Below are 25,050 nucleotides of genomic sequence, written 5' to 3'. Positions count from 1 at the left end.
AGCCACCCAGGTGCCCCACTACATTGTCCTTTTAATTTTACTTCTTAGTTATATATTCCTTCAGAGGTATGTAGAAATATTTTGTCCAATTTAAAAACATCACATTGGAATAGGGTTAAATTAAAATATATAAATTGACCAGAAAATTTTAGTAAAATTAAATACGATATCTATGCTGGTCCTCTAATATCCTCAGGAATCTCCCTTCTTAGATTCCTCCCTGCCTTGAACATGCTTCCCCAGATATTGAGAGTTTCTCCCCCAAAGCAACGTTTATGATCAAATGTCATCTTTTCGAGAAAACCTTTCCTGACCACCTTGTTATCAAACAGCACCACGCCCCACATACTCCATCCTCTTGACTTGCTGTGCTTCTCTTCACAGCAATTATTACTACCAGACATTTCTACTATACACTTATTTATTTGTTTGTTAAGTGATTCACCCTCAGTTACTAGAACAGTGCCTAGCACATAAAAAATTCTTAATCTTTTGAAGAAATAAATGTTTGAACTAGGTGTGACCCACATTCAGTAGCTTGTGATTCCAGGGTGAGGTCATTGTAATCAGTAGGTTCTCAGTCTTCACCTTCCTACAGCAGTTCTCCAAATGCTCTCCTGAACTTTCTTTCCATGGGAGGGTGTGAAGGGGTAGGAACTTCACAGTCAACTATGCCCACCTGGAAGTCAACAGCTTTCCACGGCCTCTAATGCTCCTACAGTCATTGAGGGATCCTGCCTGAAATGACTATACTCAGTGAGGAATAGATGGTTGCCTCGGATCGCTTCCACAAGCCTGTCATGGATTTTGAACAATAAACTAATGCTCAGGAAGCACCTATCAGGGGTCAGACACGCTGGGAATATCCTGTAAAGAGGCTCTTTTGCTCCTCACAGCAATCTTGCCAGGTGCATTGTATCCTATATTAGTAGATGGAAAATCGTGGAGTTGAACTAAGTTGTCCAAGGGGACACAACCGGCACGGAGCAGACCCAAGGTCTGGACATAATCAAACACTTCAAAGCCAGATATTCATTCTCTCTCCTTCCCTCCCTCTCTCCCTCCCTCTCCTTACCTGTCCTTCTTCCTCCCTCTCTCCCTCCCTCTCTCTCTCTCTCTCTCTCTTTCCTGTGAAGATACCATGTTTCTACTCATAATTAGCAAAAATTGCAAAACTGAGGTCATGGCTACTAAGACTACTCTCACTTTTGACACCAATTTCACGTTCAGAGAGTTCCCAAAATGACCTCTAGTTTTTATAATTTACTAGGAAGACTCACAGAATACACTAAAAGCTGTTATAGAAAGTTATGGTTTTCTTACAGGGAAAGAACATAGATGCTTGTGGACCCAGGCTAGTCACTGTAACACACTGGAGCCAGGCTGACGCACACAGACCAGATCCACTCATCACATCAGCTGTTTCCCCAAGTGCTATGCTCCATCTCGTGAAGCTTGTTAGAGCTTGGCAGGTTTTTACAGTACTAAGTTGAGAAAAAGCTCCGATGACAGTGAAAGTAAAACATCAGGACTGTAAACTGCTAATTGCTATTTCCATGTGTTTGCAAGGCAAACAGCGGTGAGAAATATCAGTGGTGAGAAATCCTTTAAGTTTGTACTTACATAGCTAATAGAAAAATGGAATTATGTGAAATCATAACTCTCACTAATTGTGTCCTCATCTCCAAATCAAGAATCCTTACTATAAAGATTAAGGATTGCTGAGTTTAAATCCCAGCTCTCCAGAGCTTTTGCTCTATATTTTTATGCAATTTACTTAATCTTCTCTCTGTTTTGGGGATACAGGACCTGTGAGCAGTGTAATACTGTGCATTATAAAAATGATTAGCTTACACTCTGAATTCGGATAGCCCAAGTTCAAATTCAACTTATAGTCTCCACCCGCTGAGCGCTTCTCAGTGGGTTTCTCAGTCTTTCTGGACTTCATTTCTCTCATCTATAAAATATGTAATCCGTTAAGGTCTTTGTCATAGAAAGAAGGCTCGATGTATGTTATCTATTATTATTATCACTAAAGAATTGGGATGAGGTGAAAAACAGCTCATTACAATGTTTTCCCTGCTAAATATCCTAATCCAAAATGGTTTGGTGATAACAGAGTTTGAGGTCAGCTTGCCTACTAACACAGATAGTTGGGAAATGAAACGTTCCTGACTAAAGCTCAGAGCATCACTATTACCAGTTGTTAGTATAAACCAGAAGGATGGGCAGACGGTGGGCAACTTGGTGTGGTTCTTGCTAAATAAATGAATGTTGATTTTGAAAACAATAATAACTATAGAAATGAAAAATGTAATGGTTAACAGTATTGCCCCCTCTCTAGCACCCCCGGTGGTCTCCATGGAGGGGCGGGAGAGGGGGTAGGGTCTCCGCTGAGAAAAGAGGAAAGATATTATATTTCTATCCTTTTATCAATAATGAAACAGAGAACCATTAGGATTGGTTTTCAATGCACTAAGGAGATAGAGTGGAGAATAGAATGTTGTTTAAAAAGGGTAATGTGCTGGTCACCTCCTCAGGGAGCTCTTTTCTTTTCTTTCTTTTTCATTTGGAGATCGATATTCATTAATCATTGGGTTTTTAAATCTACTCCTGTCTTTACTCCTCTTTTTGGTAAAGATTTGTTACTATGACCACTTTGCTAATTGTGCTTTAAAATAAGATCAGAAATAATTTGTTGGCAAAAATACATGATTAAATGTGTCCATTTATAAATATGAATTATGATAAGAAAAACAATAATAATATATTTATGACACATATATTTCAATTATACATCATACCACATTTTCTACATAGGTTGTATAATTTATATCTCTACCAATTGTATATTTATAAGTATATAGCGTTATATAATAGGTATTATAACTTGCATTATTATTGAATATTTTTATGTGATCTATAATGCATGTGGTTCTACTATTATCCCTAAATAATATGCTGTTATCTTCAATTTTTAGATGAAAGCACAGAGATTCTGGGAAGATAAGTGAGTTTTTTGGACTCACATACAATAATTGCAGAGCTGGTACATGAATCCTGATCTCTGACAAAAAGGTTCATGACCTTGCCAATATTCCATGGTGCTGATGAGAAAGAAAAGCAAATTAAGGATAATATCCACCATATCCTGAATGCTTAACATATACCAAAACTCTTCATACATATCCTAAACACTGTACTAAATGTTTTACTTTCATTATCTGAGGAAATAGTTTCAAAAACATCAAATATTTGATCAGATCTGTAGTTAGGCACTTTCCAGAATATGTCATGCCCTATAACTGTTCTTCGATTTAATGGTGACTCTTATTTTGAGGACATGTTGAACATTCCCGGCATATTCACTCATGTGAGAGCTGTCAAAACTCCAGGCACTGTGAAAGACCAGGGTCCAAAAACTAGAAAGATCTAAATTCTATAATTAACAAGCCATGATCTTACTGCCGATCTGTCATACTATGAGACTCTTTGAGGTCCGAGTCAAGTCCTTGGTTCCTTTATCTTTGAATGCATTGTCAATAAAGAAATAAATTCAATATGTCTATAAATGACAGTAAATATATCACAACGTAGAGAAGTTTAGGCACACTTGTGCAATGGATGCCATTACTACTAAGCTGCATTACTTACAAAAAAGATATCATCACACAGTTGATTGAAAGTGCGATATCATCTAAGAGGAAACAGAGAGAGCTAGAACCTAAAATCGACCCTGATCTCATTTCTTATAAAATTTCATTTGTTCTCATGTGAGTGCACAGTCTGTACCTCCATAAAGGCCTATTAACATCGATTTCTTATTGATTTGTCATATGTCAATGCTCACTTGTGATGTACTTGACATTTGGCTATCATAAAACATTGGGATTGGCAGATTTGTGTCAACTTAACTTTTAACCAAAACGCTATGCAATTGAACGGAAGAGCAATGTTAACATTATGTATTTGATTCAGCTTCATGTGTTCAGTGGGCTCACATTTTTAGAGTGCCCATCCTTAAAATTCTAATGCATGTCAAATCAGTATGTAAATACCAGCAATTCCAGGGAGATTTGCAATGTAGAGCCCTATGCTAATGAGTACCATCTCAGGGACTGGTGGTTTTCCTTTCCCTCTAAAATGTGACTGGAGAAAGCTATTGGAAAGCAGACTGACTTGTGAAGTTGTTTGGACCCTCCAAGCTGTTAATAAAGTGCCTCGACCAGAGCCTAGAATTGTATACCAGTAATAGTAAATAGTAGATGAATATTTCTTCCTTTTACAGCCACTTACCTATATTCAATGATAACAAATCAAAATTTAATGAAATCAAATCTCCAGTAACAAAACCCAGATACAGAGGTGACTAAGAGAAATTTAAAATATACACATTTTACATTCAATGCAGAAAAAGTGTTCTTATTCAGCCTCTTTGGAAACTTGCAAGTTTAGAGATGAAGTCCGTGTCATCAGGTATTTCAAAAGCATGACTGGATGCCTGTTGTTAACTTTTATTTGTGAGGAGGGAGAGGTATGGTGGTATCTGATTACAGTACCATTTAAAGTTTGCTTAAATGGGGCCCCTGGGTGGCTCAGTAGGTTAAGTCAGTTAAGCTCCTGATTTCAGCTCAGTTCAAGATCTCACAGCTTCCTGAGTTCCAGCCCCGAGGTAGGGCTTTGCTCTGACAGCTCACAGAACCTGCTTAGAAATCTGTCTCCTCTCTCTCTGCCCCGACCCTCTGCATGTACTCACGTGTGCACTCTCTCTCCCTCTCTCAAAATAAATAAACTTTGAACATTTTTAAATTTAAATTAAAAAATAAAAATAATGTTTGCTTTCTTATTCATTGTTCTACTTTCATTATAAAATGGCTCACTGCTACTTCTCATAAAATACTGCATAGACAATGTGAAATAACAAGATCCAATTCTAATATGCACTAGACCCAACACTATTATTTATTTACTATGTAAAGTTTCTACCAGTTATATATTTTTGAGAGACAAAGGGAGACAAAGCACGAGCAGGGGAGAAGCACACAGAGAGAGAGAGACAAAGAATCCGAAGTAGGCTCCAGGCTCCGAGCTGTCAGCACAGCACCCTACGTGGGGTTCAATTCCACAAACCATGAGATCATGACCTGAGCCAAAGTCAGAGGCTTAACTGAGCCAGCCAGGCATCCCTTAGGCTCTATGTTCTATAAAAGGGATAAGACATAATTTATCCTTCTAACGGTTATTGCAAGAACTAAATGTAACCTCCTTTAGCCAAAATAAATTACTGTGGGGGAGGGGGTCTGGGTGGGTCAGAGGGTTAAGTGTCCAACTCTTGAAATTCAACTCAAGTCATGATCTCACAGTCATGAGTTTAAAACCCATGTCAGGATCTGCACTGACATTTCAGAGCCTGCTTGGAATTCTCTCTCCTCCCTCTGTCCCTCCCCTTGCTCTCCCTCATGTGTGCACTTTCTCTCTCTCTCTCTTTCAAAATAAATAAATAAACATAAAAATTTTTAAGTTTTAAATGAAAAAAAAGTTTGCTTTCTTATTCATTATCCTGCTTTCATTATAGAATGGTCCCCTGCTATTCCTAATAAAATACTGGGAGACAATGTGGGGTAACGAAAGATCCATCCTAGTCTAACCAATTCTAACATGCTATAGCCCAACACTATTATTTATTTTGTATGTAAAGTTTCTTAAGCTCTATAAAGGAGACAAGAAGTAACTCACTCTTCTAAAGGCTATCACAAGAACTAAATGTAACATACATTAACAAATATAAAATACTGTGTTGGGGGGCACCTGGGTGGTTCAGAAAGTTAAAGGGTCCAACTCCTGATGTTGGCTCCTGTCATTACCTCCTGGTGGTGAGATGGAGCTTGGCGTCAGGCCTGAGTTAAGCTCTGCACTGAGCTTGGAGCCTGCTTGGGATTCTCTCTTTATCTCTCAGCCCCTCCCCTGCTTGTTCTCTCTCTCTCTCTCTTTCTCTCTCTCTGTCTTCGCTCTCATAAATAAATAAATAAATAAATAAATAAATAAATAATAAATATTTTTTAAAAATAAAGCAAGTAAACTGTTGATAGCATTTTGTCCTTGTCCTTTGTCACAGACTGAAGACTGCCGTGCCACCAAAGTTTGAAAGATATCTTATCTTCCTTCAGTCAGTGAAAGCCCTCGAAAGGAGCTCCTCCACATTCAAATTATTTTTTAAAAGCAGCCTATTAGAGTGCCTTTGAAAAGTTTCCCTTGCAGTTTCCTCCACGTATATGGATCTTTTCCTCTTGTGGAATCCCAGGGCATTTCAAATAAGGAAAGGTCATTTAGCTCATCTGGTCGATTATAGCTGTGATCCATTTCCCCAAGGAGAAGCAAGGGAAGTGTTTCTCAATGTGTATCAGGGAAAAAAACTCTTAGACCATTAAGACTAAAACATCGCATATGCCACAGGCAGGAGGCACCTAATTTCATCACAGACGATTGATGATTCTGCCATCCGGCTGAATCAGAACCGGGACACTGGGACTCCGTGCTTCAGGACAGAGGCAGTTTCACTGCAGCCTTCATCCAGTTTAAAAAATATTTTATTGACACATAGAGCATTCAGAGTCATAAAAATATATCATGTTTATCACTGTTTTTATGGCATGCATAGATATGACACAGGGGCATTGAGCTGTACAGGATTAGACAAGCATTTATTTCACTCCTAAACTGTTACGAATAATGCAGAGCTCAGCTCCTATCCTCTGAGCAGACAGGACAGATTTCATCAGAAATAAACACCGAAGAAAAAACAGAAAAATCAATGCAGATGCATATATTAGTGAAATGTCCTGATTGGGTTTTGAACATGCTAACCAAGCCTGTTAGTAATCCTCTAGAGCACGTTTCTGCCAAAGGCATCAGGTTTTGAAAAATGATCATGTTTCATGGGTGTGGGAATAAGGCCAGGAAATTTACCTGTAAGCACTTTGACTAACACCCATAGTTTATGATTACATTATCACCCAGACTCTGATACACATTTTTATGGAGAGCTGTTTCCTGAAGAATTATGATCTGAGACATTTGGTTTTTGAGTTACTGAGTGGACAAATAGTTAAAAATGGCTTTAGATTTAAACAAACACAATTCTCCATTACCCACTCCTGTTTAGGGCAAAGCTGGAGGGGGGATGTGTTACAATGGGACGGGAGAGTAGACTGACATTTGCATATAAATGGCAAGTGTAAGTAAGTGGAAAGGAAGCATTAAGAAATTTGCATCTGATTTAAGCCTTGTCCTTATTCAGCAGAACGCACGTGTCACAACTTGTTGGGCTGTGTTAGAATGGGAGCCAGGGGCAAAGACAAGGTGCAGAAAGATGATGGGAAATGAAGCCTTTCTAAACGTGGATTGCATGTCTGTCAAGTCCTCAGAGAAAATTGTAGACTCTCCTATGGAGTGATACATCCCGCCCTGACTAAATATTTAGCTCACCTGCAAGCATAGAAAATCTCCCCTTACTCAACGCCCTCTTCCTATAGCCTCCCTAAAGGTTATTTTTCTTCTGAGAAGCCATCAGACTTTCCTTTGTGTTGAAGCACATGTATATCAAATTTTTGCCTAGGTGGCTTAAACTTTTTCAAGGCAGGAACCATCTCATTAATATACACATATCCCATAATGCCCACTATCTGTGATAGTGTGGCAAATGGGGCCCTAAAGAAAAAAAAAATGGTGAATGAGTGAATAAAGAAAGAAAATCTGGAATGCAGAATGGCATCATTAAAATGCTCTGCTTATAGTACTGTTTCATTCATGAGCAGAGACACATCACCATCAATAAGAACTCTTGAAAATAGAAAATTTAGAGAAGACATGATCTTGTTAAGAAAACGAAAAATAAGAGCACCTGGATGGCTCAGTCAGTTGATTGTCTGACTTTGGCCCAGGTCATGATATATTGGTTCATGGGTTCAAGCCCCTCATTGGACTCTTGCTGATAGTCTGGAAACTGGAGCCTGCTTCAAATTCTTTCTCTCTCTCAAAAATGAATAGACTTTTAAAAAAAATTTAGGGGCACCTGTGTGGCTCAGACAGTTGAGCATCTGACTTCAGCTCAGGTCATGATTTCATGATTCATAAGTTCTGAGCTGTCAGCACAGAGCCTGAAGCCTGCTTCAGATTCTGTCTCTTTCTCTGCCCCTCCTTTGCTCATGTTCTGTCTCTTTCTTTCTCAAAAATAAATAAACATTTTAAAAAAATTTTAAAGAAAGAAAACAAAAAATAAAATAAATACTGCCTTTGTTGCAGAAGCACCTATTTCTTGTTCCACATGTTTCAAACTTAAGACTTGATTTTCTTTGTGTCCAAGAGAAGCGTCCATGAACAGATATGGTCTTAAAATCAGACGACCAGCAGTAGCAGACAGACCTACAGCTTCTTATTGAAGACTAAAGCAAGAAGAAGTTTTCTTGTCACTAAAAGTAAAGGTATACATTGTTTTGTTTTATTGTATAGTTTAAAATCCACTGTCAGCTGTCCTATAATGAGCTAGGCAACAGCAGGTTTCTTTTGTAATAACAAATAAGACATATTGAATTCTCTTCTGTATTCTAGAATGCGAGTCGTTGGGTGGAGGAAGTGCTTGGGCTCCTTTGCACTGTGGAGTCATTTACCTGTTCAGGATGGCTTGCTGGAGGATTGCAAAGAATTGCAGGCAGCCACTTTCCCCTTGGTGGAACAATTACTCATATCTTTGGCTTCCAAGAGACCTTCTGAAGTATGCGTTTTAGAGAAGGGGGAAAAAAGTTGTTTTCAACTGAGAAGTACAAAGAAAAGCAGAGGGGAAATGATGTACGTTTCATCCCACTTCTTATTTTCAAGGGGCAGTATTTAGAGGTGTGCCCAGCTGTCCACCGTGTATAGTACCGTCTTAGGTGATGCCGTGCAAAGTTGTATCCAGTTCTATGAATCACCTGCTGTGTAACCTTGGATAAGTTACTTCACGTCTCTGTCTTCTCCATTGTTTTCTTTCTTTTATCTGTAAAATAGGGGACAATAAAATACTTATTTCTAAGGAATAAATGAGTTGACACCTTTAAAGCACTTAGAACAGTGCCTGACACATAATAAGTGTGATGTGTTAAATACTCTTAGGGAGCTCAGAAAGGTTATTTGGGAACCCGTGGACACAATTTGCTTTTTTTGTTTCTTTTGTGATGTGGAAATGTTGGGATTCAGAGACTAAGCCCAAGAAAGAATTCTTGAGATGTCATCGGTGTGAAAAGGTTTTATTAAGCACAGGGACAGGACCCATGGGTAGAAAGAGCTGCCAAGGGATTGTGAGGAATGACTGATTATATACTTGGGAGTTGAGGAAGGTAAAGACAAAGGGAAGTTTCCAAAAAAATTTTCATATGCTAAGGAAGACTCAGGATCCTGGAGGATGGTCTATTTAAGGTTGTTTTTCCCCCTGGCAAGGCATGAACATTGAGACAGTTAGGAGTTCATGGAGGATTGTCAGACTCCTTTTGCTTCAAGTATTTGTCAATAGATTACAAGGAGATTTAATTTTATCTACAGTTCCTTCTGCCTTTGTTTCCCTCATCACTGGATCCCAGTTCACAATATGACAAACTGCCTCCCCACATTGAACTCTTCTTTTCCACGAGTCTGTTGCCACTGTCTACCAATTCCCAACTCCTTCCTTCTCAGCTTTTAATGCAATCAAGTTCCTGTGAAAAATCTAAGTGTTCAGCATTGACCTGAAACTTGCCACCCACTGAGAAAATGCAGAGAAAATTCATAGTCCCTTGAATGAAGTTTCACCTCCTGAGGCTATGGTTCTAGTGTTCTGTCCTCTTGGTAAAAATGGTCCTTACCTTCTCCATCCTTTATCTCCTGCTGCCCCACACACTTCCCTTAAGCTACCCACAATGGGGACAACTCATCATTCTTCAAACATGTCTGACCACATTAATCTTTGTTCCTTCTACCTCGAATGACTTTCTCCTCCAAACTTGCCGTTTCTTTCAGACTCAACTTCTATGTTATTTCTTATGAAAGACTGTCCCTAATTCACCCAGGCAGGAAAAAAAAAATAACTTTCCCTTCCAGAGTTTGGTATCATTGTCTCATGCCTTCCAAATGAAAGTATTACTCTAAATTTCACTTATTTGTGTGTTTCTCCTATTTCCACCAATAAACCATTTGCCCTCCAAACACTGAAACTGAAGCAACATGCACCCTCCTTGACAAACACCTGAAGAACAACAGTCTCATGAATCAACAAATCTGCCCACCTCACACACAAAACATGGGTTGGACAGAAAGCTTCTCTTCCCAATACAGGAAATATAGGCATCTCCTCATATTCATTCAGGGAATAGTTACTGAGAAGCAAATATTGCCAGGACTTGACGCTGGTGCTACATATATAAAAATGAAAGTCTTTGACCTTGCGTGCTTTGAGACTTTTGCAGCCTTTACTTGAAGACTCTATTTAAGTAGATAAATTATGGCTTGGTAAGCAATAGTGTGTGCTATAGACATAAGTAACTATACCTAAGGGACATCTAGGCAGGCTTCACATGAGAGGTAGCATTTGGATTGATCCTGGAGGAGTTTTCCAGGTGAGATGACTGAGAATGGTGACCATGTAGAGGGAAAGACGTGATCCAGGGACCAAGTTAAGAAAGAAACTAAGTAATAATTAGAAAAATTGGCATTTGTTAAATATGCATTAGGTGCCAAGCACTATGCTAAGCTCCTTTAATACCATTATAAACGTAGGAGTTAAGTACGTTTATTATTTCCCTTTTACCAAAGAAGGAAAAAAACTGTGGTATATTCAGGTTCTCTAGAAAAACAGAACTAAAAAGATCCTTCTCTCTCTCTATGTATATACCTATATGATTGTAAAGGATGGCAAGCATAAAACTTGCAGGTAAGCTGGAGACCCAGGGAAAAGTTAACAATTTGAATTTGATGGCAGTTGGCTATTGGCTCGCAGAATTCTCTTTGTGGGGAGAGGGTCAGTCTTTTCTCTTAGTGCCTTCAACTGATTGGATGGGTCCCACTCATATTATGAGGGGTAATCTTCTTTACTCAAATTCTACTGATTCAAATGTTAATGTCATCCAAAAAATAGTTTCACAAAAATATCTGTAAAGCATTTGACCATATATCTAGGTACAGTGGTGTATCCAAGTTGACACATAAAATTAACAATCACATATGGCCTATAGAATGAAGGCTGTTCACTGCAGATCATATAGAAAATATGTGACAAAACTGGGATTCAAGCTACTTTATCTTACCTTGTTCACAGAAGCAGGAAAAAAGATAAACTTCTGGAAAGATCTAGGACATATTCCAGCCAGAACGTTTAAGGCAAAGGCTGAGAGTCATAAATGGAAAAAACTAGTCAGAGCTGCCAAATCTAAGTGGTCAGGCCAGTTGTTGAAAGGTTAAGCAGAAGCAGAATCAATGTAGGAACAAGTGTTGAACAAGAAGAGGTTTTACAATTTCCAATCACCTTCTTGGGCAGTTGACTACATAGATGCATTTGTATATTAATCTGAATTATGGGAAAAGTGGGCTTGAAGGTAAGCTGGCTGGAATCTGGACAACCAACAGAAAGATTTGTGAAGACCCGGGTCCAAAATGATGGGAGCCTGAGCTAAGAATAATAACAAAATGGATAGTACAGTTGTGAAACAATTCAAGTTCAAGTTCACACAGCTGCAAAGGACAATACTCTTGCCCCTATTTTATGATTGCATTTAATTAGTTAATACTAGCTGGGTTCTCGGGATTGCTGGGCACAGGAAAAGGGAAGGGAGTCTAGGGACATAAAGGGCTTCCAGAGAAAAACATAAGGAAAAACATAATGGAAGATGCTAGGGAGTAGCGATGTGTCGTGCTAATCAATGTGTAGACTTGCAAAGCCCTGCAAAGACATATGAGAAAAAATAATTAGCTAAATTAGAAAATTATCATATCTTGTGCTGGGAAAAAAAGTACTCTAAATAGATGAAGTGTAAACAATGAATCAAAGAAGGATGAAAGCAACTTCATTGATTAGCAAGTCACATTGCTGTGTTCTTTAAAATATTTTTTTAATGTTTTATTTATTTTTGATACAGAGAGAGACAGAGCATGAGAGAGGGAGAGGCAGAGAGAGAAGAGAGACAGAGCATGAGAGAGGGAGAGGCAGAGAGAGAAGGAGACACAGAACCGGAAGCAGGCTCCAGGCTCTGAGCTAGCTGTCAGCACAGAGCCTGATGTGGGGATGGAACCCACGAACATGAGATCTGACCTGAGCCAAAGTCAGAGGCCCAACCGACTGAGCCACCCAGGCACCCACTGTGTTATTTAGATATGTACTCTAGTCTATGAGATAGTATGAAAATAAATGTTCCTTTCGTTTTTACTTCATGATCAAGTAGATTGGCCAAGAAGCCATAGCTGGTGATAACAGACACTGCAAGTAAGCTCAGAAATGGCTGTTAACAAATCCCATGACATTTTCATTTCAATACGGCCACCCTCTGAGTGAAGAAATGTTCAGAGAAACATCTAAGTGAACTGCCTTCCTGATACTAGTTTTCAAGATAAAATATTTCACTAGTTAGTCTAGAACCTATAACACATATCTTCCATCCATTTGCACTATATAAAACCCAACATAATCCGAGGACTATCCTCCTACTAGTGGAGAAGTTGAGGCTTTCCTAGGAATGCTCGCTCACTCTGGTCTCATTATTTTCTCTTACATAGCTCATTGGCAAAAGCCTAACTGGATGTCCCTCTGGTCCACGGCCAGGGTGTCACATGTGAGGGCTGCAAATGGCAGTATTGTGTTTGATGAGCTATCACTGTCCTTCTAGCTCCTGACGAACTAGATGTGGCCAGAGAACAACTTTCCAATGTATTCTAGAGAATCAAAGCACAAAATATAAGGCTACTATATCATTCATATCCAAAATCAGCTTTAAAATTTTGTATGCTTTTTTAAAATTTATTTTTGAGAGACAGAGAGAGACAGCAAAAGCAGGGGAGGGTCAGAGAGAGAAGGAGACACAGAATCCAAAGCAGGCTCCAGGCTCTGAGCTGTCAGCACAGAGCCCAACATGGGACTCGAACCCACGAACTGTGAGATCATGACCTGAGCTGAAGCCAGACGCTTAATCGACTGAGCCACCCAGAGGCCCCCAAAATCAGCTTTAAAAGCTCAGGCAAAATGTCAATAAATTTAAGGAAATTGCAGTTGTTCATAAATTATAAATTCTTCAGCGGTCTGTATATTTTTCTATCAGCATATAAACAACAGACTGAAAACAATAAAGCTGATTATTTTATAAGCTATAATTTGGTAATATAGTTGAGGAAAATAAAAAAAGCATTTAAATATCCAAGTTACCTGAAAGGGAACTGTTATTACTGCTCTACTTAGAAAACAAAACAAACAAAAAATACCTCTTAATTTTCATGTGTGCATTGCCTGGTTTGGTTATAAAAATATCCTATGCTATCTATAGGATACCAGCGAAGGAAAAGAATCTTACTCTATTTGAATTTCCAGGAAAATAATAGAAAAATACATGTGATATTTACACAATTACAGGGCCAAAGACTCGCATCTACATCCTTATTCAGGGGCGCCTGGGTGGCTCAGTCGGTTAAGCATCCAGCTTCGGCTCGGGTCATGATCTCACAGTTCATGGGTTCGAGTCCCGCATCAGGCACTGTGCTGACAGCTCAGAGCCTGGAGCCTGCTTTGGATTCTGTGTCTCCCTCTCTCTCTCTGACCCTCCCCTGCTCACGCTATCTCTCTCTGTCTCTCAAAAATAAATAAAATTTTTAAAAAACCATAAATCGTTATTCAATAAATATTTTTGGAGTGTCTGTTATGTGCTACCTCAATATCTGTCAGTAAAAGACCAGTTGAACAAACTGGAACATTTACAGACTGGAACACTATGTAGATATAAAAATGGAATAAGAAATAATTTTATAAAATACTGTGAAGTGATCAGCAGGACACAGAAATAAGCAGGGGGAAATGCTAAATGAAAAGAAAATATATCATGAGCTACATTTATTCTATGAACAAGTTTAGAAAATATAGAAGATATATCTATATTTGCTTTTATTTAAAAAAAATGAAGGATAAACAGGAACAAAAAATGTAATAATCTGGTGAGGAGTTTGAAGGAGACAGAAACAGAAGCTAGACTTTTCTGCATATAACTTTTTTTAGTGTTTATTTATTTATTTTTGATACAGAGAGAGACAGAGCATGAGAGAGGGAGGGGAAAAGAGAGAGAGAGACACAGAATCTGAAGCAGGCTCCAGGCTCTGAGCTGTCAGCACAGAGCCGGACATGGGGCTCAAACCCATGAATGTGTGATCATGACCTGAGCCGAAGTCAGAGGCATAACCGACTGAGTCACCCAGTCGCCCCCGCATGTAACTTTTTTAAACGTGATTCTATAACTTTGTGATATCTTTTATTTATTAAAAAACCCAAATTAATAAATGAACAACAAACAGTAAATAATAAATCAAATTTGGAAGAGAAATGGAATAAAAAACCTAACTATATATGAAGGTAGTTGTTATAACCCCACAAAATGGAATTCTTCCCAAATGATTTTAAAACGATAATTTGACTAGACATCCTAATGACATTTACCCAAAGATTAAAAGAAGCACAGAATCAACCCAACCAACCAACCAAAATCCTCACACTTTTTAACATACTCATCTCATAGTTGTGTTGGTGGTGGAACAAACAGTGTCATTCTGGCCTATGATGGGTGTGTTAGGGGAAGAAGAAAATGAATATTGGTGTCTTAAAAACAATATTGAAATGGAAATGTTTGCATGGGAAATTACTATAAATTTTCCCTTTTAAAAATATACACTTTGTCGCATTGGCCACAGGAAGGAGGCTAATGGCGATCAGCAGCCTAGAAGCAAGAAGCACTTTTCTTATCTATGTTATGATCTCTAAAGAGCACATCCCACTAAAATGACTCCAGGGTCTTTGGAGAAATTCCTAAATCTAAGTCTGAAATTAAAAAAAAAAAAAGTGCAAACTGCTTTGATAGCAAGGAAGCTATTAAAGATGATAGGGGTCATGACCCAGTGACTTGGGGGCCAACTCAAAGAATTTCTCTCTGGCCACATTTGGAATAACTTGAATAGCAGTAAAGATAACTGCTGTGGATTGAAACACATCAGATAATCTTATCTGTTAAACCTTTGAGTCCATAATTTTACAAAACAAAACAGAACTTACTGCTTACCTTTAAACACAAATCTTCATTGTTAACTTTTAGAAAATTATAGAGTGCAAATTCATCATTTGAAAACTACACAATAAAAGGAAGTATTCAAACATTTATAAATATTGAGGCATTTATGGTGCCTTTCTTTGCAATATCTACCTGTGTTGCCAAGTAATTGACAACTGGTAATTTCTCTATTTAAGACAGTCCAGATCATAAATAAAGGACTGGTACCATTAGAACTTATTTGAATTTATTCATAAGTAAAAGGAATCAAGAGGATTATTCTCATAACACTATATTGTATACTCTAGTTCTATCTTTTTTCCTTATTTATCAATCCTTTCTGGTCATTACCACTTAGATTTCATTCTTATTCCTTATTTACAAAATATCTAAACCAAAACCATGTTTTCTCCTTACATGTTTCCTGACTTTCTGTTTTATTTTGAGAGGCCAACACATTTCCTCCATTTCAAAGGTCTGAGAATCTTGTTACTCTTGACTCATTCTCCTTTTCATGAGTTCCTATATTAAAACAGCTACCAGGGCGCCCGGGTGGCTCAGTTGGTTAAGCAACCAATTTCAGCTCAGGTCATGATCTCAGGGTTTGTGAGTTTGAGTCCTGCATCTGGCTCTGTGCTGACAGCTCAGAGCCTGGAGCCTGCTTTGGATTCTATTTCCCACTCTCTGTCCTTCCCCCACTCTCACTGTGTCTCTGTCTCTCAAAAAATGAATAAATATTTTTAAAAAATAAAAAAATAAAACAGCTAGCAAGTCATCTCAATTTTATGTTAAAAACACATCATCTCTTCCTTTCCTTAGCCCTACTTTTAGACCCGGTAATCAGGGCCTCAGTCTCAGGTCCCACATTACAGGAGATTCTACTTTGGCCTTCCTCTGGACATGAACTTTGCCAAAAGATAGAAAGTTACAAAGAACAAGAAAATGTTTCCCACACAAAGCTCACACACCCCATTCCAGATCATGATGAAGGTATGGAGGACCCTAGACTAGCTTGCTCAAGTGATCCCAAGCCTGCTTTCCTGGGCTGTCCTCCCAAAGACAGACTGCATACTTTACAAGACTTGTTAGAAGAGGGGATGTATGTGGAACATGACCTTGGATGTTCATATGCTCAAGAGACCCTTTTGAGCTAGACTTTTCTGAATATGAGGGGACGGATCCTGGGGTTGGGAGAAAAGAGGAGCGTGCAAGAGGCTGGGTGTCTCCACTGGAATTCTACCCAGGGCTCCACCAACAATAGGACCAAGCCTGCTGACCACACTAGTGAGATGCTGCCATCTTTCACAGGATCTATTGTAGCAATCTTAAGACTTGTTATCCATTTTCTAGAGATTTGGTTCAATCTTTAAAAAAGTCTGGACTTTATGAACTAGCAGAATAAGAATGGCCTGAGAATAACTTATATGTATGGATTTCTTACCTCTGAAGTAGCAATTCTGTGGTGCAGTTGGGGATTTGCTTGGGTCCAAGCTCCTCAGTAATTCTGCATGTTGAAGTTTGTACTAAGGCACTTCCTCTCTCCAGTGCAGTCTATACACTTTTGCCAGATTAACATCAGTAAGGCTCAGTTCTAATTATACCATCTGCTTCTCAATATCTTATAAAGGTTTTCAATTTATTTAAACACTAAAGGTAATCTTCTCAACTCTAATGCACATACAATTTTCCCAGGTGAATCACAGGCTATTTCCAAAATTTACCTTATAGTTCAGTGGTTGTCAAACTTTATCTGTAAAGGGCTAGAGAGAGTAAGTAGTTAAGGATTTTCAGGCATTCAAAAGTTCAGTCACAATGACTCAAATCTAAACAAAAAAAAAATTAGTCATGGCATGTAAATGACAGAGCATGGCTATGTTCCAATAAAAATTTGTTTACAAAAACAAGATTTGTCTGAGGGCCAGAGTTGAACTGATTGACTCTTCCATGAATACCCTCCATTTGTTCATGTTATTCCCTCTATACCTGCATGTCCATGTCCTACTCAGAGTCTACTCCAGAAGCTGATTTCTTTAAAAATTTTCCTGAGCATCCTAGTAAAGAATCCCTTTAGTGCCTGTAACATGATGCCTGATGGCTTTTACTAGCTTGTATTTTAATTATGTATGGAATTGTTTCTCTAGGGGTAAAGATGCCTCTGTTAGCCCTGTAATATCTGGTTTACTGGGTTTATTTGTTTATTCAATAAACATGTTGGCATCAATGTAACCAGCAGATGTAATAGACATCGAGAGCTCATGCCCTATTCACCATTCCACAGAAGGACCAATCCTTCCATCACTGTATGTCTATGCTACACATAGAATTGAGTCCACTCAGGAATCTAGAGTATGCCCGTGACTCAGTCGTGGATAGCCAGAGCACTTCCTTCTACGTAGCTACAGTGATTGATTCAGAGAGAGCACTGGTCAGTCAAAACCAATGAGACAGACTCCTGCCAGGACTGCTAACAGACTGTCATTTCTTCACTGCCACCTCATTTGGACATAGCATACTAGTCTAGAACTCAAAGAAGTTATTCCACCAGCACAAAATTTCTGTTTGGAAATGTAGGTTATGTAGACTCCAGAGGAAGAAGTGAAACATGACCCCATTAGAAGGCATAGTGTCTAAAAATCAACCAACTCTCCTACATTCAGATATCAACAACAACAAAATCAGAATGTGAAATATAATCTATTTTTCAATATTTATTTCAAATCATTCTAAAAACTTAGGAACTTGTAGAAATGGGAGAAAAAGAAGCAATGGCATTTTGTAGCTCATTTCCCAAGTGTGATATTTATCTTCCATAACAAGGTATCTTGGGTGAAATATCATTAGGCAGTAGTCTTGAAGTTCTCTCCTGATGTCTGTGACACTTGTTTTAAGCTTGAGAAAGAATCAGAGAAGGGAGGACAGGAAGTCAAATCTTCAGTGAATAGAACCCAGGCAGTGACAAAATGCTGGTAAACAGAGGAGAGCAGCTGTCTCTAGTTAAGTCTCTGAGCCACATACTACATGGAACAAAGCTGCTTTTTAAAATGTTGTTTTCAGTCGGATGAAAAATGATGTTTGCTCTCTTTCATTTCGGGACTTTTTCATATCTATAAAATGGACTTGCCAGAAAAATCACTGTTGGAATGAAACAGCTAATATCAGCCTGACCATGAGACAATGGGCCCAGTTAAAAAGTTATTTATCAACATAAATGATCTTGCATATGTGACAAATTTTTATGCAGAAAAGGATAGAGTAATAGACCCATGCTTCTATAATGCAATGCCCTGTAACTAATGATTTTTTGAAAAATAATTTTGCATTCCTAACAATTTTATGAGGAAGCTAATGACTTCAAATGATGAATGATTAGTCAAAAAAAAAAAAAAAAAAAAAGACTGACTTTGTGTGGTTAATGATTTCTCAGTTAATGAGAGAATACCGAGAATACCACTCCTACAGTTTTAGGGAGGGCTCCTTTCTGAGTGGTAACTGGTCCTAAAGAGCCTTGCACCTATACCCAGTGATTTGTATGTGACTCTTTGAAGATGGCCTTCCAGTCACATTGCATCACGTTGTTGCATTTGTGTATATTGGATTATGACCTCTTTAAACACTAAGAATACTGAAAGAAGAATATCCAAATGGATTATCTTGTTGTTGTTGAATTGGCACTAATGATCTCTTAGCTTCTTCTTTGTTCTTTTAATATCTTAAAACTTGTTGAACATAACTTTTAAGCAGAAAGTATAGCAACCGAAACAAACAATATTGTTTTTTCGAGAGCGTTCTTCTTTTTTTATAAATAAACTTTTTTTTAATGTTTTATTAATTTTTGATACAGGAGAGACAGAGCATGAGAGGGGAAGGGTCAGAGAGAGAAGGAGACACAGAACTGGCAGCAGGCTCCAGGCTCTGAGCTAGCCGTCAGCACAGAGCCTGACGCGGGGCTCGAACCCACGGACGTGAGATCTGACCTGAGCCGAAGTCGGAGGCTTAACCGACTGAGCCACCCAGGCGCCCCGAGAGCGTTCTTCTTAAGTGGGGCCAGTTCCCCAATCACACTCTTTGGCAATGTCTGGAGATATTTGTGCTTGTCACAGTTGACAGGGGATACTAGTGATATCTAGTGGGTAGAGGCCAGGGATGCCACTAAATATCCTGTCCTGCACAGGGCAGCCCAGCAACAGTTAACTATCTACTCTAACATGTAGAGAGACAACCAAGTGCTCCCCAAAAGTTGAGAAACACTCAACTGATGAAAATTCTTACTTTTCTTTTTCACTTATATCCAGCCCAATCCTTTATTTTTCATGAAACATTAGCAATCCTGAGAATGCCTGGCAGACTGTGCACCCTCCCGCCAACTGCCAGAGGATTTTTCTTTGCCCCTCAACTAGTGCACTGCTCTCTTTCGAGCTTCTGCTTATCTCTACAATTGAAACCATGTTATTGAAGAGGTTGCCAGCCATGTTCATGCCATCAGCTGCAGATACACTATTTCAGCCTCTGGACAACCACTCGGCATTTAGGTAACATGGGAGAAGCAGGAGAAATGTTTAATGAGGTTCCTTCTTATCTACCTAAGGTACTGAGAAGATGAATTCATGAATCTGAACACAGAATGAAAAATAAAAAGGAGCACAATTTAGAATTGGCTTCATGGTGTTAAACTAGTGTTATCCTCAGTGTAATAGTGATTATACGGGAAAACGAGAAGTAGTTTCCAGCTTGTTTCTAAAGTATATTGGTTCTATCTGAATAGAGGAAAGACTGTTTTATGGAATCTAATAACAAAATGGCAGTCATTTTAAGGCCTAAAATATGATTTCAGCACATGGCTCAAAGAGTTGGTAAATGTGCCATTTTACATTGGCTGACACCTCTGTGCAGAGTTCCAGAACAGCACCATTCAGTCACAGCTTTGGCAGATTGCTATCAGCCAGAGACCTTTTTGTGAGACCAAAATCAAGCAGTGCACTGTGAAATCCACCACATTATTGGAGCACGTAGATGTACCCAGTGGTCTGGAGCTTTATGAGGTAAAATCCACTTCCAAGTTTAAGTAGCTGCCACCCTGAGATAAATGGAACAATACCAACTAGCGTCTTCCAGGCTTAGAATGACCCATTATACTGAGCAAGAAATTACGTATAAAGAATTGTCCTGTTCTCACACTAGGCTACTCCAAAGGGAGTTGTCTGTATAACAAATTAAGGAAACAAATTACTCTAATATCCCTAGTAGTGTGGATATTCATGGATATTCTCCTTCTGGAAGCTTAGACTTGCATCGCAAGAGTTAATGGATGAGAGGGGAAGTCAATGGATAAGATATGCTACCATTTGGAAGAGACAATTTTTGGTTTGTTTTAAAGATTCCGTGGGCCTAGATTATATATACTACCACTGGAATAATTTTTTTTTTCCCTCCGAGGTGACTTAGGTAGCTGATTTGAGTTAGCGTGTTATTAAAAATACTATGGCTCCTTTTTAGAAGCATTGAACATTTTTTTCTAATATCTTGTTTTGCATGGTCTAGGTTGGTTCTGAGGAAGAGTTCCCCATGACATGTAAGTCCATTCTCTGCTGAGAATATAGTTTAAATTCTTAATAAAAATGCAAAGAGACATAGAAAGTATTTGAAAGAAGTAGAATATTAACATAAAGGATCAAAGTGAAAAGCACTTTATTTGAACCATGTTATGCTATTTCATTCCTGAAACTTCTCTAAACATAATTTCCATCATTTAATGACTCAGGTAAAATAGAAATATTCCATTTTGGCCTCCTTTTGGTTATAAAATATGATGCGAGTATTGGACAGTACTATAATATGCTACAAGGTTTTACAAATCACTTCTAGAAAATGAAGAGAACCTCTTACTTAACAGTAGATATTTCAAGATGAATGATGATTCTTTGAAATTACATGTCTTACTAAAACCTGTACTTTGCCTCCACTTCTTCTGAAAACTTAATATTTGAATTGCCTTCATTTAAGTTTTCCTCCTTTACTTACTAAAATCTTGGATGGAGTGCTGCTTAAGTGCAAGACCCTCTACCTAACATATTCAGATTTTGGCAGCTCATTGAACTCTTCTTAGCTTGAGATTGTAACAACTTGCAGAGAAGAAATTTAAAAGGAGGACAAAAGTGGAAGGAAGATAATAAGGTGCATGAAGGACTCTATTTTATGCTGGTATCAGCAAATTATCTTGAGTCTTTGCAAAAATCTTATAAACAAATGAAAGTGAAATGAAACAATTTCATGTGTTTATTTCTGCTAAAGTTTTATTAGTGTTTGAAATATTAAAATAATGCAATGCATATGGGACATAATTTTATATAGTAGCAACCACATATGCTTGAAATGCATAGTTTTAACCCACTGCAAACATTAGAAATCGGTCATATTTCCTCATAGAAGTTAAAATAGATGAAGGAAATAAGAGGATAAAACTAAAACATAGAATAATATATGAAAGAAACAAAAGCAGGATTAAGAATGTCATAATGCCAGGAATGAAACAGCAATTTATATTTTGTTATCTGAATTATAAGAGTATTATTTTTAATTAAACATGTTTGTGCATAATTTTTGTCAATCTCAAAACTTTAATCAACTTGAAAAATCAAGGAATTAAATATCTTTAGAACTGAAAGGGCCTTAAGGACAATCTTATTCAAATTTCTTGTTATTTCATATAAAGAAGTAGGAATTTGGTTAGCCCTCTTTTCCAAGTACCTCAACTGAATTCAGAGATGGATTTTCTTTTTCCCAAATGAGTTTGAGATTTAGGATTCACATTGGAAAGTAAGGCAATAAAGGGACCAAGTAATCAACTGATGCATGGGGGCAAAGTAGAGATGAAGAATGTGATGAATTGGGCATCTGAGGATATTGCTTGCATTTTAATTACAAGTTGACATTAATATGAATCGTAAAGGATGGGATTTTTGTCTGTCTGCATGTATTTGTAAATGCCCTAGGCACTGGTATCCTAACTTGAATAATTATTGAGTATTTTTCAGGGGTTGGGAGTTTGACGCGGTTGAAAGGAAATTCAATGAAATGAAACTAGATTACAACGATCATCAGGGGAGGCCCCCTTTGCCATTGTATAGATGAGCCAAACACTAGAAAATAGCTCCAGTACATCTGCTTATAATGGTGTTTGGCATTTGAAACAAGATTATTTGACTCATCCGTGATATCTTAACAATGATCCAGTTCCCAGCTTGCTAATAATTCATGCATTTCAGTATAGCAAAAAATACAACTTGTTGTTTATGCAGAAATAAGTAATATGTAAGCTTTATTTTACTCTGAAATGAACATTATAAATAATTCTAAGTGAGGGTTTTTTTTTTTTCCTGATAATATACTCTGCATTTCCTGAGTGCATTAAGTAGAAGGACTTTAATAGGATGGAGGCTTTGCTGCAAAGTCAACATTTTATATATGGCTATAAAGCACATTATCAGAGATGGAGATGAAGGTCCATGCACCAGTGCCTGATCAAAGAGTTAACACTACCTACACAAAAACAACTCAGAAGCTAAGCTTTCCAAAGGAAAATTATGACAGTTAGTTTGTAACTAACCCAGGTACAAATCTGGCCTTTGACTACAATCTTAGGCAAGCACTCTTGACTCATAACTGAACTCACACAAGGAGTCCTCAGTTTGGTTCATCATGAGACACCCTGGGGTCCAAATATGCTAGAAAAGGATCTCTGGGAAAGAGATCTAAGAATGACTCAGGTAAAGCAGAAATATCATTCCATTCTGGTCTCTTTTTTATTATAAAATATGATAATAGTATTGGACAGTATTACATGGCACAAACTCAAGTCACTTCTAAGAAATGAAGAGAACCTCTTCCTTAGCTGTAAATGTTTCTTTTGTTTTTAATGTTTATTTATTTTGAAAGAAAGAAACAAAGAAAGAGAGCAAGCAGAGGAGGGACAGAGAGAGGGGGGACAGAGGATCTGACATGGGCTCTGTGATGACAGCAGAGAGCCCAATGCGGGGCTCAAACTCACCAACTGTGAGATCATGACCTGAGTTGAAGTTGGATATTTAACCAACTGTGCCACTCATGTGCCCTACTGTAGATATTTCTATAATGTCTATATTTTTTAAAAATCTCTTCATCTGCTTTTGATGATCCACCACTAGTCTGGATGAAATTGACTTTTAACCAAAATAAAATTTAGAAGAGCTGAGACTCAAATCTATGTTTGTTTGTTTTTATTTTATGAAACAAAAATATTTCAAATTTGATGGATGGTCCGCACATAAAGGAATCTCAGTACAAAATGGCAAATTACTTAATAATTTATTCTCCCATGAAATGTACTGGGTTGATAAAGCTTGGAGTGTGTATAGGAATACACCTTTTCTTAAAATAAATTCTATTTGAAACAAACCAGAAACAGACCCATAAATAGAAGAAACTGATGGTTGCTAGAGGGGAGGCAGGTGGAGAAATGGGCAAAATGGTTGAAGGGGAGTAGGAAATACAGGTTCCCAGTTAAAGAATAAGCCATGGGGATAAAAGGCACATCATAGATAATATAGTCAATGATACTGTAATCATGTTATATGATGACAGTTGGTAGTTACACTATAGATGATAGCATAACATATAGACTTGTTGAGTCACTATGTTGTAAACCTGAAACCAATTTAACATTGTATGTCAACTATGCTTTAATTGAAAAAAAATTAAAAGAGAGACAGAGAGCCCATTTGCACTAATCCTAATACCTAGTGAATGTCTCACATCTCTCTGAAGAAGAATTACATTAAATAAAATTAAAGTTTAATTCAAATTCTACTATTCCTCTAATTTATGGCCTTGCAAAGTGACTTGGTTTGTGTTTGCTTTGGCATTTCAAAACTTTGACCAAAGATAAGGTAATAAATCTTTTATCTCGATTTTATGCCTGACTTGTTTGTATCCAGGAATTCAACAATCCAATAATTTTGTTCCTGATTCAAGGTGACTTTGAAAATAAATTCATTCAATAAACATTTACTAAGAGAGTATTTTGTGCCAGGTTCTGATTTGTCTGACAAAGTAAAATTCTTTTATTATTTCAGTATCCATTAAAAGCATTACAAATCATTTATTGATTTTTTTTGCACACATATGAGAAGTAGCAGGTACCAAAATATATAAAAAATGGGGGTTATTCAATTATTAAGTATGAAATACCAGTAACCCATGACTGGCTGTTCAATCTAATTCTGTTTAGATCAGTCATTTATTGTACTTTTGTGATGGTCAAGGCAATGGTTATGGGTTAGAGGTACAAATATGGTTGCCTTGTTCTGGGAGCTCACAATTTAAAGTAAAAATTTAAAATAGTTTAAAGAGTTGGTATTGGGGTGCCTGGATGGTTCAGTCAGTTAAGCATCTGACTCTTGGTTTCTGCTCAGGTCATAATCTCATGGTTTGTGAGTTTAAGACCTGCATCGGTCTTTTTTTTTTTTTAATTTTTTTAATGTTTTATTTGTTTTTGATATAGAGAGAGACAGAGCATGAGAGGGGGAGGGGCAGAGAGAGAAGGAGACACAGAACTGGAAGCAGGCTCCAGGCTCTGCACTAGCTGTCAGCACAGAGCCTGACGTGGGACTCGAACCCACGAATGTGAGATCTGACCTGAGCCGAAGTCGGAGGTTTAACCAACTGAGCCACCCAGGCGCCCCGACCTGCATCAGTCTTAACACTGACAATGTGGAGCTCACTT

The sequence above is a fragment of the Suricata suricatta genome, chromosome 9 (genome assembly GCF_006229205.1).
Source record: "Suricata suricatta isolate VVHF042 chromosome 9, meerkat_22Aug2017_6uvM2_HiC, whole genome shotgun sequence".
Lineage (NCBI taxonomy): Eukaryota > Metazoa > Chordata > Mammalia > Carnivora > Herpestidae > Suricata > Suricata suricatta.
Note: the sequence above shows the minus strand (reverse complement) of the source record.